The sequence below is a fragment of the Capsicum annuum genome, unplaced genomic scaffold, assembly GCF_002878395.1.
Source record: "Capsicum annuum cultivar UCD-10X-F1 unplaced genomic scaffold, UCD10Xv1.1 ctg52139, whole genome shotgun sequence".
NCBI classification, from domain to species: Eukaryota; Viridiplantae; Streptophyta; class Magnoliopsida; order Solanales; family Solanaceae; genus Capsicum; species Capsicum annuum.
In genome coordinates this window covers 749-2,589 of record NW_025860140.1, presented here as the reverse complement: position 1 = coordinate 2,589, position 1,841 = coordinate 749, and the positions used below count along the sequence as shown (strand labels likewise).

The 1,841-nt window shown below is 42.5% G+C and overlaps 1 non-coding gene across 1 annotated transcript; it reads left to right on the top strand.

The window, feature by feature from the left end:
* Positions 1-212: 212 nt before the first annotated feature.
* Positions 213-292, top strand: TRNAY-GUA. The gene has a single exon. It is a non-coding gene; the product is annotated as a tRNA-Tyr (tRNA).
* The last annotated feature ends 1,549 nt before the right edge of the window (positions 293-1,841 follow it).

The window sequence follows — 1,841 nt, the reverse complement described above, 5'->3', positions numbered from 1 at the left end:
CTTCCAAATAACAGAGAGAAAGTACAACATACCCAGTGTAATCCCACAAGTGGGTTTGGTGAGGGTAGATCGTGTGCAAACCTTACCCTACCACGTAGAGATAGAGAGGTTGTTTCCCATAGACTTTTGGCACAAGTAATGCATCCCAAAGCAGTCCGGTGAGGCCATGGCAGAAAGGAAGTTATGTGTAAAGCTCGAGCAAAAGAGAAAAATTGTCCATAGCTCAGTGGTAGAGTGTTTGACTGTAGATCAAGAGGTCACCGGTTCGAACCCAGTTGGGCCCTTCTATAAAAGAAAGTATTTCCTGATCAACAAACTCTGGGGCTTGCCCCACCAAGATGCGGGCCGGATAATCAGAAAGATCTGATTGATAAGCTCATAAAGGTATAAAAGATATACAAAATCATCATTGCCTCCTTCAAACTGTCAATTATGCTCACCACCATATGCATAATTAGTCTCCAACCAAACGAACCCTAAATATAAAAAGTTCCCTAGACTGGCATAAAGGCTCAGAACTGTGTTAAGCTTGAGCAAATAGAGAGTCCGGCAACCCCGTGGCTGCAAGAACAAGCAGAAAATCTGGGAGCATAACCCTGCCAAGATATGGGTCATACAATCTCAAATTTCCGATTGATAAGCTCATAAGGAGCTCATAAGGTATAAGAGATTTACCAGATCATCTTCGCCTCTTTCAAGCCATTGATTATACTCACCACTTCCACTGCCAACAATCCACATTCAATGGTCTGGCAAAAGCATTTGAGATAGAGAGCGAAAAAAAGGACAGCCCGGCGCACTAAAGCTACCGCTATGCGCAGGATCCGAGAAAGGGCCCGACCGCAAGGGTCTATTGTTCACAGTCTTACCTTTCATTTCTGCCAGAGGCTATTTCCGAGGCTTTAACCTATGAACTCCAGGTCACATTGTTACCAGTTTTCTCTCTCTCTCTCTCTCTCTATCTATCTATCTATCTACCTCAAATAGAGAGGAAGAGGAAAAAACATGGATGGTATTAGCATGCATAGCATGAAAGGGTATGAAACCTTTAATAGTACTCCCTCAGTAAGATTGACAAAAGGTCTGTTAGGATTATTACAGTAATGGGAGAAGTCATTGGTTAAAGCAGACGAGGTAACCACCCTTTCAACTGAAATCCTAAACTCCCTGCAGCCTCATTCTTTCCCTTCTGAGCTTTTGCTTTGTTCGTAACCCCAAAGGCTATTTAGAGACCTTAACGGAAAAGACCCCGTAAATCATATAATACACTGAAGCCTCAAAACACATCTTGTACGTATATGATCTTTCAGATTGGGTTATACCTAAATATTTTTTGTAGAATAGTGTGAGCTGGCCACTTTTGTTTATAGAGAGAATTTCACCGAATAGATCAATAGATTTGGGATCGCGGGTTAAAATCCTCCTATTATCCAAACATAAACAACTACGCTACAACATCCCAAGGTAATTGGGGTCTGCGGAGGGTGGGTGTACGCAGACCTTACTCCAACCCACATGGGTAGAAAGATCGTCTACGATAAACCCCACTATGCTCACCATCACCACCAAATAGGCCCGTGAAACTTTTACACAGTTCTATCAAAAGCGCCAAAAAGCTCTTAAGGTCTGTTGGAGCCTAAAGTGCAAAGCAAATAAAAGTGTGGGCTTCAATGAAAAAAGGCGCAAAGGGAGAAAAAATATAAATTGTTAGAGTAGGTAAAAGTCCCACATTGGTTGGGATTGGACCGGTTGTTTGATTACATGGACATGGGCAACTCTCCCCTCATGAGCTAGCTTTTGAGGTTGAGTTAGACCCAGGTGTTATATCTTTAGATGGTATT